Below are 16,405 nucleotides of genomic sequence, written 5' to 3' on the forward strand. Positions count from 1 at the left end.
GTCTAAAAGCACTAGGCTTTGAATGTGGCTTGTGGCAAGAATGTGGGTTTGCCCTATTAGTGTTGCAAAATCAGTTCTTAGGCAAAGAATCGTCCTTTTCTCTTGCCTTCTATACTCTGGTTTTAGATTATTTTTCTTGTGGTTTTGGTTTATGAGTGTGTACTCATGGCTTTCTTTTCCCTTATCCTTCTTCCTTCTTTTACACAGAAAATGAAGGAGTGAATAATTACAAGATATTTTTGTACTGGTTTACATTATCAAGTTATAGAGGCAACTTTCTTTTGTCTTATATGTTATAGACCCAGGCTAGTTAAAATTGTTTTAGTATTTAAAAAAAAAAAAAAAAAATCTGTTGCCATTGAGTCGATTCTGACTCAATAGTGACCCTGTAGGACGGAGTAGAATTGCCTCATAGTGTTTCCAAGGCTGTAAATCTTTGCAGAAGTACACTGCCACATCTTTCTTTTAAGGAGCAGTTTGTAGGCTCAAACTGCCAACCTTTTGGTTAGCAGGTGAACGCTTAATCATTGTGCCGCAGGACTCCTTAGTATTAAATCCAACCTGATAATTTGGATACGTTATAAAAGGTGTCACCATCCTCACACAATGACCTTTAGTGTTTTAGTGTATTTTCTTTTAGGTCTCTAAGAAGTTTATCTCTTTGTTTTGATTCCTTAAGTGCTTTAAACTGGGAATGAAATTCGTACACTGGAATTTTTCCTCATTTTATCAACCGTTTCTTTTCCTTTGAGGTGTTGAATGGTCAAAGAAATAGTCAAAATAAAAGAGGAAGAAATCAAAGATGGAAGGAGTTTTGTATTATCAACAAGCTAGGTGGTCAACTTATTATAATCAGTGTCAGATATCTTACAACATTTCTGTAAGATATAATCTAGAAGTGATGATAAGATACAACTCTTTGCCCTTCTTAGCACACTGGAAACTTGTTTACCTTCCAGTGTTTTATTGAACATGTGGGAGATTTATTTAGGGCATTCAAATAAATGAAAGGGCCCAGATTTGTAGGGGTGAATAGTGTCAGTTCATTTTGGTGTTTATCATTTCTGCTCTTCCTTTAGATAAAATGAAAGAAAACTGGGAGGAAGCGCCCTCTGGGAAACACTGATAACAGACCAGAGCTGCACTTTTGTAGTCTGCCTTAGGAGAACACATTAGTGTGAAATGGTTAAAATCTCAAAGTTACAAGGCACGCTTTTACACAGCTGAGAAGGACAAAAATCTTCTTCATACATATAATAATAAAATTTTAATAGATAAAAAAAAATAAGCATAGCTTTTGATGAAAAACAGTTGCAGAATGCTTAAATGTATGACTCTTTTCCATCAGGCTTATTGTTCTAAATTATATTTTACATTTAGGAACTAAGTGCTGCCTAGCTCCATATTTAAAGAGCATTTCAAAACCCTCACTTAGAATGCCTTACTTGAAGTGAACTGAAGGTGCATAAATGTTTCAGGGTTTTTGTTCCAGCTTAGCAGCCTACAGAGTGCAGATATCTTCAGTTATTTCTGTCATAGAGGCTTATTATATCATGGAATTTAGGTAGTCTCATCTTTTTAATGTGACCTTCTAAAAAAATGCTGTTTGTTATTATTTTCTTAAGTGGTTTTAGACTTGTATTATCCCTTAAAATAGCACTTGGAGTCTAAGCTCATTTGCACAGAATTGGCTTTATATAATTTTAGTCCATAGCTGGAAATAGGTTAACTATAGTCTGGTGAAGCATACTATACTTTGATACCTTTTTGTGAGTCTTTTTGTGGTATTCTGTACTTTATTTTAAAATATGACTTCTTCCTATATTTGTGGATGAGGAAGTGGCTTTAGAAATTTATTCTGTATCTGAGAGCTGTGTATGGCCTGGTTAATGGAATTACCTTTTAAATTCTAAAATGGTTGTTATTGAGAGAGAGACTTGTGTAAACTTGTGTAAACATATAAGCATTAGGAAGTAACTAAAATATCTAAAATCATCCACTTAACACTACTGTTTCTGTTCTTAAGATTTTTGTTTGGTGTACCTTTAATAACCAATATATAATTTATTCTGCTATAATTTCTTTCATTTTAAAACAGAAATTTGACTTGTGAATTACCTAAGTATTAAATTTTGTATACGTGAGGGGAAGGATGAGGCTTGAGTCTAGAACCCTTGATCTCTTATTTTCTCAAAATAGCCCTTTTCTGTCTCCCATGTTACTACTATTACCAGTGACAAGTCATACCTCTTTGCCTTAAGCGGTAAGTTATACCACTTCTGAAATACCACTACTAAAAACAGCTTGAGTTTTTAAGCTGCCTTACGTTTTCAGAGCCATTTGAAAGTATTTTTGGACTAGCAAATCATTATTAAATGGAAGTAAAAAGAAAATGTTTGGTTAATTTTTTTTAGAGAACTCATAGTAGTCTGGAGGAAGAGTTAGAAATGTTGTCTAATTCCTTTGGGATTTAAATACATTCATCTAGTGTTAGAATACCGTGAACACAAGATAAACTCAGATTAGCTAATTAGCCTTTGCCTCAGAGTTTTCTGTTTTATAAATAGTGTAAAAACCACAAAGTTTCTGCCATGTTACTCTTAGGTTAACTGGGGCTCAGTTGGGTAAGTAATTTCCTTTACGCTTTAACTGTTAAGGCTTGGTTCCGATTTTAGGCATAAATTCCTATAATAGCATACCCACTGCTGTGGAGTTGATTGCGACTCATAGTGACCCTAGATGACAGAGATAATAGCATAAGACTGGTTCAAATCTTACTTCTCTGATGAACATTTCTCCCAAATTATCTGTCTTTGATAATTACGTACAAAGTTGTACACTTACATTTGAAGTCTCAGTTTCTGAGGGAGCCCTAGTGGTGCAAAGTATTAAATGGTTGGCTGTTAACTGAAAAGTTGGTAGTTCGAACCCACCCAGCTTCATTAAAGATTACAGCCAAGAAAACCTTGTGGGGCAGTTCTACTCTGTCACATAGGATCACTGTGAGTCTGAATCAACATGAAGGCACCCAACAACAACAACAGATCAATTTAGGAAACTCTGATATATGGTAATATTTTAAGAACATGGGGTTTTCTTACTCCACGAATGTTGAAAATAGTTCTTTTGAACAGTCTGTTAGGGTCAGAAGATCTGACTATTAGACTTGTTGGCTGGATGACTTTAATCGAATCACATAACCTTGTAGAGCCCCCACTCTCCTTTGGCGCTTACCTAATATGCATGGTAATTACAAACTCAAGCTACCTAACAGGGTTTTTCTAAAGATAAAGAGAAAAAAATTTATCTGTGGGAGTTAGAAACTTGTAAAGTGTTTAGTGTAAGATTAGGGAAATAATTGCACCTTAATTAGGCAACCCTATTTTTTTTTTATTTGTTTAGGCTAATAGCTCTTGAGGATAGGAGATTTTTTTTAGAGCCAAAGAGGAATTTGAAGATAACTGTGTCGCTCTCTCATTAAGTCATTGAGGAAACTGAGGCCTAGAAATGTTAAGTGATTGAACTTGAGTCTTACAGTATGATCCAGGAAGACAGTGGGGGCCCCCTGACGAATGCTCTGATGCTGGGCCAGTCTCTACACCAGTGTATAAGAGAACAATAAATTGTCTGTTCAGCCACATATCCTTGACCATCATCCTCCCAGATAATTGTTACTTTTATAATGGAATGTTAGTACTAGCATTTATAAATTCTTGATTATATCCTTGTTTAGTACTCTGTTTTGACTTTCACAGTATATTATGGATAAAATATTAGTGGGCTGCATTTTAGCAATGAAAACTGATAACTTTTTCTTCTTTTGTGTGATGTTTTAAAAAAGAAATTCTAACAAATTACCATGTAATGTGTTAAAATTGAAATCGCGAGAGAAAAGTTAAACACAAGTCAGTTTACAATTTAGGTTACTGTTTTATTAAGTAATATTTACCTTTTTTAGGTTTAAGGCATGGAATTTGTTAACACGTATCCCCACCACAATATCACTTAATGTTTTGAAGAGAAAATAAAAAGGACAGGTTTGTTTCTTTGTGATCATTTTTTTAAATGTTATTCTCTTTTCTTTGCCTCAAGTATTTACTAAGACAGAAAATAGCATTGCTTGTTTTTATTGGCCACACTTAAAAAATAACTGGGAAATGAATGTGTTACCAGTCAACAAACACTTGGCTAGTACTTTCTACAGAAGCATCATACTCGGTGCTGATGATTTTAAGAGATAAACTTGGGTCTTTTGCCCAAGAGGCCATAAACATAGTTACTTACCGTTCTAGTCTTTTATAATGTGAGATCGAACGTTTTCCTGTATTTAAAAATACTTAGTTGAATAATTTTCTCAATGTGTATTCTTTTCAGCATCATATGAAGTTTGAATAGAGAAATGCTGTAAATAGAAAAAGTGTGAATAATTTTAGTACCCTGAGAATAATATTATGAAAGGTTAGATTGTCCGTGCTTTAATAAAAGAAGCAGTTAAAATTATTTTAGTCACTGAAATAGTGTGTTTGTTTAAACTGTAGCACACCTAGACAGAAATAAATCTTGTTAAAACAACCGCTTACTACTGACCTTACTTGCTTTGCCCACTCTAGGTCCCAGAATCTTGACTGCAGTACTTAGAAAAGATCTGCTGAGCATATTTGTAATAATATCTTTAAAAGGTCCTTTAGCCTGATATTTTATGAAGAAAAAATAAAAAGGATTAGTTACGCATGCCTTGAGTTTATAGTGTGAAATGAGAACCCATACATTTTATTATATACTACAGTTAACAAAAGCATGGTTAGATACTACAAACTACAAGTGACCTTTAGAAGGATTTTGATTCAATCTTTACTTCCCCCTCTTCGAGGAACTCAAACTCTCAGTCACTCTGAGTTGGTCTTTGTTTTAATTTGATCTGAATTGTTGGTTATGTCCATGAAAGGCTAGCTTTTTTTGTGGAAAAAAAATTGAAAAATATACAAGAAGGCACTACCAGCAGCACCATTTCACAAAAAAAGGGAAAATTTAATTCTCTAGTACCAAGGTCATAATCTCATAATAAAGGAGAATCCTTCAAATTTAATGAATTTAGCTTTATAGGAAAATGAAGCGCTACATTTTTTTTTTCATTTAGGTTTAAACCTGTAAAAACTTTGTTCTCAAGCTACGCTTCGGAGACATATTTTAGAAACTACTGATACGGACTTAACTTTGTCAGTGGAATTTTTGAAAAACAAAACCTGTGTACGAATATTGTTTTTGATGCATGTTTTATAGCCATATTTATTGTGTAAATAATGGGGAAAATTAACTTGGGTAATGGCCTTTGTGAAAAGCAGCTAGTTTAGTATATGTCACTAGATTCTTTTTCAGTGCTGAAGATTTTTAGCTTCATTAGGACCTATAAAATGAAAACAGGTTTGCTAACTAAATATAAACAAAGCTACCAAATCAATAAAATTTAAATTAACAGCACCATGTGATGTTGTTTGGCTGTAATGAAATTGCTGCTTACCATGTACTGAGCCCAGGTTTCATAGGGTTCAGCATGTACTACCGTTAGCTGTGTGAAGATACTTCAGATCTCCCCCATCATTTTTCTTCACTTGAACTTCTAGAAACACTCAACTCCTTAATCTCTCAAGGCTTAATAGTAACGGAATAAAAGAATACTAGCCTCTAACACAAGCACTGAAATCCCATGGCAGTAAGTTATCTACATAACAGTCATCCATATGATTCAGAATGTGTATGCAATAAATAGTTCTAGATTGTCATCAGAATGAAAATATGAAATCAGAACATTTCACAGATACTGCAGGGACATATGAGTGTATGTACGAGGACTCCCAGTTCGAAGAAAAAAATCAAGCCATCGTAGATGGATTTCCTGGCTTTCTCCCACTTTAAGTTTTAGAATTGTTTTATTTTCTTTTTTAAATGCAATTTTTTATGTTAAAGTTTCTCATTTGACACAATCCTTTTTTTCGCATTTCTCTTTATTCCTATAGTATCATTATTTTTTCCGTTTTCTTTGCTTACATAAGGATCCAGTTGCCATTGAGTTGATTCTGACTTAGGGTGATGATATGTGTGTCAGAGTAGAGCTGTGCTCCATAGTGATTTTAATGGCCGATTTTTCGGAAGTGGATTCCCAGGCCTGCCATGCTGTTCCGAGGCATCCAAACCAGGAATTGAATATTCTGGGTAGTAAAGCATTTTAGGGTAATTCATTGATAGTGTCTCTTGGTGAATTGCTGTTTGTGGCTCTTTTTGTAATGCCTGGGTGTTAGAAAAGAGCCTTCTTGATGTCAGATCCCTTTTTCCGGGGAAGAGGGATGAAATGAGTGGAGCAGAAGTGCAGAGGGGTGGAGCCTGGCTAAGGGACCTAGGATAGACGTGACAGAGGAGGAGCAGAGGCCTTGTATTCAGACAGGCCTGAATTCACCTGTTAGTTCTTCATCTTCCTGGTTTAACTTAAGCAAATTACTTAGACTCTCTGATCTTCAGTTTCCTCATCTGCCAGATGGAATTAATAAGTGCCTATCTATGGGAAATATTAGAAATAAAATTTCTAGCAGAGTAACTGGCACCTGGAACTTAAGAAAAGGTAGCTCTACTTGTTACTCTGTATCATAAGTTGTCAGAAGGCACATCAATTTTATCGTTAGATATTTTATCCTTAAGTCCTAGATTCACACTAAGTTACAAGCCCCTTCTACACCTTTTGTGTTATATTACCCTTCTGAGTTCAGAAGGTTGACACATATTTGATGATGATTTCCGTAGCAGCTGGTTAACATATGATGGTTAGGTTAAAGTTTTTAGGATAATAGTTGTTCCAGGGTTCAGAGAAACGCTGCTAGCATAACTGGGAGAAGCACTGTTGTTGTTATTAGTGAAGCCTCAGTTTCTCATCGATAAAACTGAGTAGTTGAAATAGATGATTTCCAAGTTTCTTTCAGTTCTAAAATTTTTATTCAAAATAATAACCTTTGCCATAAGATCCAATTTTCTCCTGTATTCCCTAATATAGAATCTAGGCACATAGTAAAATGAAAAATTGCATTTTTAATTGTTTAACAAGATGGAAAAATCATATAGATAGACCATAAAAATATGAACAGGTACTAATTGCATTCTCCAAGAGTAAGCTCCCCATTGTTCAGTACAGTGAGTTGCAAAGCTTTCTCTTTGTACCTTGGTGCTGCTTTTGGAATAGCATTTTCTTTCTAGAAATCTGAAGTATATTTATATATTTAATTGTATCGTATGAAATTGTATTTTTTTTTTAAACAAAAATAACTCGTTTATCTGTACTGTAAAATTTCAGCCATGAGCACAGGTATTATACACACACGTGAGCTGTTTTCAACTTTTTTTTTTAATTAATTTGGTTCTTGTTACTGTTGTTTTTTAGTGGGTTCATGCCTAGTGGGAAAAGTAGAAAAATCATGGGTCCTTGGAGTCAGATGGACCTGCATTTGACATTTAGCTCTATCACAAGTTCTTTGGTGTTAGACAAATTATGTTACCTCATGGTTATAAAATGAGTATTGTATAACATCTTCCTTTTAAGGAGACACTCCTTTCACACCCTCCCAAATATTCCATGGGTATTTTTTTAAAATGAATGTTTACTCTATTTAATTGATGATTATCTGGATGTTGTCATATACTGTGAATAGATGTGACCTCTTCTGCCGGAGGTAGGGATTGAAGGTGACAATCATCTGGGGAAGAAGCAGGCCCTCAAAGAGGAAGCGAACTCAAAAAGAGTTACAGTTTGCATTTACACCAGCAGTGCAGAAGCGTTCCAGTTTCTTCACATCCTTGCCAACGCTTGTTTCCATTTTTCTGAGAACAGCTATTCTAGTAGATTTGAGGTAGTATCTCACTGTGGTTTTGAATCGTGATTCTCTGATGACTACTTATGTTGAGTATCTGTTCATGTACTGATTGGCCACTTGTATATCTTCTTTGGAGAAATATCTATTCAATTCCTAGTCCATTTTTTAAATTGGATTTTTTCTTGTTGTTGAGTTGAAGGTTGGAACTCTTTATATATTCTGGATATAAAACCTTATCAGTTACAGGTTCCCAAATATTTTCTCCCATTCTGTTGGTTGACTCTTTCTTTTGTTAATAAGTTCTTTGATGCACAAAATATTTTCATTTTGATGAAGTCCAAAGTGCTCATGCACTTTGTGCCAGTCAGAGTGGTCGTTAACAGCAGTACTTAGGGAGAAAAACCTAAGGAAAAGGTGAATTTCTTAGAGGGTGAGATTCACAGACCTACTCTCTCTTCCCAAGTGCATATCCTTTCTCTATTGTTAGTATTTGGAGGGCCTAGATTTTATTAAGGAAAATTGAAGTTTTTCACAGACTAGTTTATTGTGAAAAATAAACTGATTATATATGAAAATCCTTTGCCACTATTCTGGACTATAAAGTAGGCTCCAGTAACTGTTGTTCTTATTTCAAGGAAAATGAGGGGAGACATTCAGGACAAAAATCATCCACACTATTTAGGAAAAAGCAGTTAAAATTCTACTGATAGTGTGTTGGGCCTTTATATTTTTGAAGGACTGATTGTAACTGTTAGACTACTATTGTGTAAATTTTTGGACTGAGCACCCTAATTAAAGCCCCAGAACTTCTGCAGGAAAGTTGTTTAAAAGTCACTAGTCCCAGAAGCATGTTGTCTTCTTAACCAAAGATGTATAAGACCTTATCCTTGTCCATGCTGTGTCTAAGTCATTCTTTCCATTTACTTGTTGTTTTACTTTATTAGTACTGCTGTAACACAAGTACCACAAGTGGGTGGCTTTAAAGAATAGAATTTATTTTCTCTCAGTTCAAGAGACTAGAAGTCCAAATTCAGGGCACTGGCTACGGGGGAAGAATCTGTCAACTCTGGGGGAAGATCCTTGTCTCTTTCAGCATCGGTAGCCCCGTGTTCCTCAGTTCCTTGGTGATCTTCACATGGCATATAGCACCCCCCCATACGCCCCCTTTGTGCTAGCTCCTGTGTCTAATCTGCTCTTTTATAACTCAGAAGTGATTAGGTTTAGAACACAACCTACACAGATATATCCTCATTAACATAACAAAGAAATGCATCTGAGTTGTATCCTTTCACCATACTTGGTGAATCTGTATGTTGAACAAATAATCCAAGAAGCTGGACTGTAGGAAGAAGAATGGGGCAACAGGATTGGAGGAAGACTAACAACCTGCGATAGGCAGATGACACAACCTTGCTTGCTGAAAATGAAGAGGACTTGAAGCATCTACTGACGAAGATCAAAGACCACACACAGCCTTCAGTATGGATTGTACCGTAACTAAAGAAAATGAAAATCCTCACAACTGGACCAATAAGCAATTAATCATGATAAATGGGGAAAAGATTGAAGTTGCCAAGGACTTCATTTTACTTGGATCCATCGTCAACACCTGTGGAAGCAGCAGTCGTGAAACAATGCATTGCATTACGCAGATCTGCTGCAAAAGATACCTTTAAAGTGTTGAAAAGCAAAGATATCACCTTGAAGACTACGGTGTGCCTGAGCCCAAGCCATGGTGTTTTCAGTTACCTCATATGCATGTGTAAGCTGGACAGTTAATAAAGAAGACCAAAGAATTGATGCCTTTGAATTATGGTGTTGGTGAAGGATATAGAATATACCATGAACTGCCAGAAGACTGAACAAATCTGTCTTGGAAGAAGTACAGCTAGGATGCTCATTAGAAGCAAGGATGGTGAAACTTCATCTCATGTACTTTGAACATGTTATTGAGAGGGACCAGTCCCTGGAGAAGGACATCACGCTTGGTAAAGTAGAGGGTTAGCGAAAAAGAGGAAGACCGTCAAGGAGATGGATTGACACAGTGGCTGCAATCACGGGGTCAACCATAACAACGATTGTGAGGATAGCACAGAACCTGGCAGTGTTTCATTCTGGTGTCCGTAGGGTTGCTATGAGTTGGAACCGACTTGACGGTACCCAACAGCAACAAAATCAAATAGAAACTTTAATTTTCAGTAGCATTGAACAATGTTGACCACCTTCTCCTTGGAATTATTTCCTTTTGGATGCTACAATACTTGTCTGTACTGGTTTTCCTTCTACCTCTTAGATAATTTCTTCTCATTCTCTCGGCCTGTTCCTTTTTTACATATTTTTTATCTGGAGGAGCTCCTTACGGCTTAGTTTCAGACTTCCAGCTCTCCTTTCTTTATATCTTCTCCCTGCAGGATCTTAACCATTTTATGAATTCAGTGCTATTTTCAGATTAAAAACTGTTGCCGTCGAGTCAACTCCAACTCATAGCAACTTTATGGGATAGAACTACGCCGTAGGGTTTCTGTGGAGAGCCTGGTGGATTCAAACTGCCGACCTGTTGGTTAGCGGCCGAACTCTTAACCACTGTGCTACCAGGGTTTCCGTTTTCAGGTTAGTGATTCCAAATCTGGTATCTTTAGTTGTTTCCGAAATCCGAGCCTTGTACATTTAACTACAAATACGAGATTCATTTTTCTTCTAGGTCTGTCTCTGATCAAGAATACTAGTCTTTGGAGAGTTAGGGCTTTACTGTATCTGCTTTCCTGTATTGATTGTGACTATGTTAGATGGGAAACCCTGATGGCGTAGTGGTGAAGTGCTGTGGCTGCTAACCAAAAGGCCAGCAGTTCAGATCCACCAGGCGCTCCTTAAAAACTCTATGGGACAATTCTGCTCTGTCCTGTAGGGTCACTGTGAGTTGGAAGTGGACTCGACGGCATTGGATTTGGTTTTTGGTTATGGTAGATAAGAGGTAATGTTGAAAGAAATGGTCGTAATGAGATCTGTGAATTTTATGGGTACATTATTTTTTCCTGTATCACACCTGTCAATTGTGTATGCAATTACATATGTGAACCGTAGCGTAGGAATTCTTCAACTGATGTTTCTGTCTCTAAATCTATTAATTGTGGTTTAGGATTTTTTTTTTTTACACTTAGCATGCATGAAAAGTTATTAGATGAAATTATAAACCTAAATCTCTACTTGTTTAACTTATGATTAATTGTATTAGCTGAAGCATTTTGTTAAATTGAATTAAAATAGAAAATGAACATCTTAAGATGTGCTTTCAATTAATTCTAATCATCAGCTTTAGTAAACTAAAATTTTTCTGGTTAAATTGATTATATGTATTAATAGACAAAATGAGTAGTTACAAAGAATAAATTAGAAGACTAGCTGATGTTTATACTTAAGTTACAAGGGCTAAGTGTTATTTAAGGGGCTTTTGACATGATACTGCTGACCCTCTTAAAAAAGAATTTGAAAAATGAAAATTGGTTGTTGAATAGTTTCGTTAGTTGAGAGTTACTAATGGTCTGCAGTGAAGATATAACCCTTCAAAAAAGAAAGAAAATGTAAGCTTGTCTGAAGTATATATAGAAGTTAATTAACTTGTAAATTGTTCTTCTCTGTGGCCTAGACGCTTATTTTTAGCACTATCAACGCAATGATTGGGGAATAATTTTACCTTGCATGTCTGGTTCACATTATTTACACTATTAAGGCTTTTGCAGTGCAACAACATTGAGATTTTAATATTAAAAGTAATATGAGAACAATATTTTAGGATACTTTTGCGTTTTATATATATATAATACACACACATATATAAAACAAATTAGACTATTCTGTTGAATAATCTGAAATAGTTCTCAAAGTTAAGTCTTGAAAATACAGCATTCCTCTTGAGGTTATAGATACGATTTGAAACATGCTGAGTTAAAGCTGTATTTCATGCTTTATTGTTTGAACAAAAAAAAGTGAATTATTATACTAATCATACATTATGGGTGCACACTTAAGGGTGTATGTTCAGATGTGCTTGACTGGAACTGTTGAAAAATCTCAAGTAATTTTAGCAGTACTTCTTCCTTAGTCTTTTCTTGCTTTCCCCATGTGTCCACTTCACTTTGTCAAGCTGCCTGACTGGCTTGTTGACTCAGGTGGTGCTGGCTGAATAACAAGAAAACCGATGTAGGATCTATGTTGGAACGTGAAGGGAAAGTATGGCAGTTGTAGTGCTCCCCTTTTGGTTAGTAATCCCTATCCATACGTGTGTGCCATGTTTTCAGCTTTCCATCAAAAATTGAGTTAGTTGGTTGAGTTGGCCAATATATTTTCATTCGAACACTACTTCTAATCAGTTGGCCGTGGTTTTCTTTGATTGGTGACAACTTTTAGAAAATTGTGAGGCCACATTGAAGCTCAGCAAAAAAGAATGCTAAGGTCCATTAACGGTGTCTGCCAGTAGTGTAGGATGTAGGGAGTGACAGAAGGAGTGTTGTATTTTGCTATCCTTGTTACTGTACTAAAAACCTCCAGAAAGTAGTTTTCAGGTCGAACACATCGCTGCAGTCTTGTTTTTCACATCAAGTTGGTAAAATGAGATCACTATCAACACAGTGACTTTCCATAACAGTTTCCTGGGTAAAAGCGTGCATGGACTCTGGGGTGGGGTAGGCTTGAAGCTTCTCTTTCTGAGCATTTTATTGAGTTTCCTGTCATAGCCAGCAGCATTTAAGAGGATTTTTTTTTTTTTTTTTTTGGCAGGATCATAATTACAATGCCAACTGTGTACCAGGTGCTTTATATAATTATCTCACTTAATACTTCCAAGATGCTGCAAGGAGGATATTGTCCTTATTTTATACTTGAATGCCAATAACATTCCCTAGGTGTCACATACCAGCTACCGCTACGATATTATAACATCAGTATCATTTATATGGTAAACCTGTTCCATCTGATGAAGATAAACCCTAGCTCATTTCAACTGTTCCACAAAGCTTTGTGACAATGTACTGTGTGGAAAGGAAGTATATCTTTTTATCCCATGCAGTGGTAGTAATAGGGAAAAAAAAACCCGGAACCCATTGCTGTCCAGTCGATGCCAACTCATAGCAACCCTATAGGACAGAGCAGAACTGCTCCATAGGCTTTCCAAGGCTGTAGTATAACCTTTAGCAGGAGCCCTGGTGGTGCAGTGGTTAAGAGCTCAGCTGCTAAACAAAAGGTCAGCGGTTCAAATCTACTAGCTACTCCTTTCAAACCCTAGGGGGCAGTTCTTCTCAGTCCTCTTGGGTTGCTATGAATTGGAATGACATGATGGCAGTAGGTTTGGGGCATTTTTGTGTGTTTATTTAACCTTTATGGAAGCAGGCTGCCATGTCTTTCTCCTGCGAGGTGGCTGGTGGATTCCAACAGCCAACCTTTCAATTAGCAGCCAAATGCTTAAATATACCCCATTCTGTCTTTACTAACAAGTTTCTATCTTGCCTTCTGTCTCTGCCAGGCTCAGGGCTGTGTCCGTTTTATCTCTTCCTTTTGAAACCCATTCCTAGAGGGGCTTTTATGAAAACCATCAAGACTGATAAAAGAGTAGTGAGATGCTTATTTGTTATAGAGCGTTGATTATTTTCCCTTGTAACTTATAAAGCATTTTGTTATTCTGTGTTTGTCTTTTATTAATTCCGCTTGTTTAAAATGTTACACGCCAATATACCGTATTATACTGTGGACTTAAAAAATGTTCTTTTTGTCACCTATACATTTTTTTTTAGCATGACTGCATTGGTACTGTTGCCTCATGCTATATTAGCATATCGATGAATATAAGAATAGTATAGATCAAGTCGTAATCGTTCAGTATCATCCCTACAGTGTAACTTTTAGCTTGTGATTGTTGCATAGTGTGATGTCCTTGAGTGAATTTGTTGTTGGTATAGAATTATAATGGGCTTAAGTAGGCCAGAAAAGTGCGTAATTTACCTGAGTAGTGCTAGAATGAATTGAGGACTCCTGTTACATAAAAGGAAACCCTGGTGGTATAGCGGTTAAATGCCGCGGCTGTTAACCAAAAGGTCAGCAGCTTGAATCCACCTGGTGCTCCTTGGAAACTCTTCGGGGCAGTTCTACTCTGTCCTCCAGGGTCGCTGTGAGTCAGAATTGACTTGACAGTAATGTTTTTTTGGTTTGATTATTACATAAAAATAAAAATAAGTTTATTGAACACTACTTACTGACTGCCACATGAGTAGAATTCATTCATTTTACTTAGTGTGATAACTTCTTATTTGCATACAGCTTCCTGTTTGTTTTTCATGAATCATCTCTGACTAGCTATATTTCATTACATATGATGATCTCAAGACCGAGCAAATCCTGGTAAAAATCAAAATACAAAGCTTTCTATTTCTCTCCCCTTTAGACCTCTTAGAGTATGAAATAAATATTTCCACTACCCTAGCAAAATGGTACTTTGTAAATTGAATTAATTTTTTCCTGCTTCTAAAACCAAAAAAAAAAAAAAAATGGAACCTGTTGCCATTGAGTTGATTCCGACTCACAGTGACCATATAGGACAGAGTGGAACTGCGCCAGAGGGTTTCCATGAAGTGACTGGTGGATTCGAACTGCCAGCCTTTTGGTTAGCAGCCATAGCTCTTAACCACTGTGCCACTAGGGCTCTGTTTATTATTCTAAAGAGTAAAGTGCTTTAAAAAGATTTAATACTGTTTTAAATTTGGTAATAAAATCAAAGTGTAAATTAGTACTGACTGATGCCACCTGAAGGGGGGGGAATCTAGTGGCTCAGATGTAAAAACATTCCTTGAAGCTGATTAAGTCTAGTAGTATTTTATGGTCCAAAAAAAAAAAAATCTCAGCACCACTACTAGTAGCAATCAACCAGTTTTTCTTGTCCATAAAATATATACGTGTGGTAAACATTAATGCATATGAAATACCATAAGCACATAGTTTGTCTTCATATTAAAGAAGTTTAGAAACAGGTTTGAAAACAAACTTCTTTGATACAGTGGAAGTAATCAGATAAAATGCTCCAAGTCCGTCTGGTTAAGCTCTTTGCCCTCAGAGATAAAGACCTAAAAGAAACTTGGTGAACAGTTGTCCTCTTAGTGAAAGTGTCCAATTCTTCCTTTTCTTACCCACCTTTTCTCTTGCAAACTGTTATGGTTTTCATAGATAGTGTCATTTTACTCCTATCAAGACATTTCTTGAAATAACAGATTATTCAGTCACGTTTGTAGTTTTTTCTTTAAAGCAATTACGACACAGGTTTTCGTTTCCATAATTTCAGGCGTAAAATTCCATATAGGTAAACTCTCAGTATCAGCAAATTATGATCAGTTTTTGAATTATATTTACGTATTTATTCAACAACCATTTACTGTGTGTACTTGGTTGTGGGTGCTGTGCAAGCCCCAGATATGCAGTGCAGAAAGGGGCAACTGGGGCATCTGCTTTCACCAGCCTCCGTCTGGTGGGGAAGACTAGTGATTAAACAACAGTTACAGGGAAGCATAATGTGACGGAAACTCAAAATTTATACAGTAGACACCGTATAATTCACAAGGAATTGTGGCCTTGTGTATTTCACATTATCTTGTACAAATAGAAGTAATGCAGCAAGTCCACCTCTTGATCCACCATGCAACTTAATGGAGAGGTATTATTAACGATTATTAATTGTGTGATAGTGCAAAGGGTTAAGTGCTGGACTACTAGCTGTGGAAGGCTGGGTGGTTCGAATGCACCCAGAGGCTAGGCAGTCTGCTTCAGAAAGGTCACAGTCTTGAAAATCCTGTGCAGCAGTTCCACTCTGCACACGGGGTGTCGCCATGAGTTGCAGTCCCCTGAGCAGCAGCTAACAACAGCATTACTTGTACGTTGGTGGTAATTAATGATTATTGTTAGATATCAGTGGTAAAAATCATGTCTACTTTAAGGAGTCCAACAGGATTCTGCAAAATTTATTGATGGTCGTTTGTTTATTTTGCAGATTTCTCTTGGATTTGGCTACAGATTTGTAAATCTTCTGCACTGTGTACAGACACAGGTGAGTTAAGTAGAAGTCTTTTGTACTGGGATATTTGGATTTCTAAGTAAAATCAAGTTCTTAAAAATTATTCTGTTTATAATGTAGTAACTTTTATTTCAAAGTAGAAGGTAAAATGCCCATATCAATTTATTAGTGATCACTGTATATTTCGTAAGCACGCACAGGCAACAAAATGTTTCACATTATTTTAAATACATACATTGATAAGTCAGATTATAATTTCGTAGCCTGGCAAATTGATCACATTTATCTTTATATGTAAAATATTTGAATGGTAGTAGTAATTTTCACCTCCTGCCAAATTAGAGTGAAAGCGTCAGAAAGAAGAGTTACTCTAAATGTTGGAGGCAAACCTCAGACTTAAGGGGATAGTTGTCATAAAATATAAGCAGACCTTTCTTGTCTACCCAGCCTGAAATAGCTTCTGAGTCACTCCTTATCACGTAATCTTGATTTATTTTTATCATAA

General features: G+C 36.2%; 1 protein-coding gene across 11 annotated transcripts in view; it reads left to right on the plus strand.

Annotated features, from left to right (window-relative positions):
• The window catches only part of NCOA2 (nuclear receptor coactivator 2), a 319,160-nt gene that overhangs the window by 97,320 nt on the left and 205,435 nt on the right, over positions 1-16,405 (plus strand). For 9 of the 11 annotated variants that reach the window (XM_049853545.1, XM_049853541.1, XM_049853549.1 and 6 more), the window contains exon 2: positions 15,877-15,933. The exons of the other annotated variants lie outside the window; for them this stretch is intronic. The gene's annotated coding sequence lies outside the window, so the exon portion shown is untranslated. The remainder of the gene's footprint in view (positions 1-15,876; positions 15,934-16,405) is intronic. 11 annotated transcript variants of the gene reach the window in all.

The sequence above is a fragment of the Elephas maximus genome, chromosome 15 (genome assembly GCF_024166365.1).
Source record: "Elephas maximus indicus isolate mEleMax1 chromosome 15, mEleMax1 primary haplotype, whole genome shotgun sequence".
NCBI classification, from domain to species: Eukaryota; Metazoa; Chordata; class Mammalia; order Proboscidea; family Elephantidae; genus Elephas; species Elephas maximus.